Raw genomic sequence first — 209 nt, 5'->3', positions numbered from 1 at the left:
CTCTGTCAGCTCTATTTAATGTCTGGTGCTTTGCTTTGGATGGAGTTAAATAACCTCCGCCAAACTAAAGCCTCAGTTCCACACTGTTCCGAACCATTCTTCATCCCCTGAATACGTGCGGCGTACACATATCAAATGGTGGGCCTGGAGATGCGCTATGAATGAAATACTCGTTTGACCCCACAGCCCGTTCATTCACACATACACAT

This window comes from Opisthorchis viverrini (assembly GCF_000715545.1).
Source record: "Opisthorchis viverrini unplaced genomic scaffold opera_v5_136, whole genome shotgun sequence".
Taxonomy (NCBI): Eukaryota; Metazoa; Platyhelminthes; class Trematoda; order Opisthorchiida; family Opisthorchiidae; genus Opisthorchis; species Opisthorchis viverrini.
Note: the sequence above shows the minus strand (reverse complement) of the source record.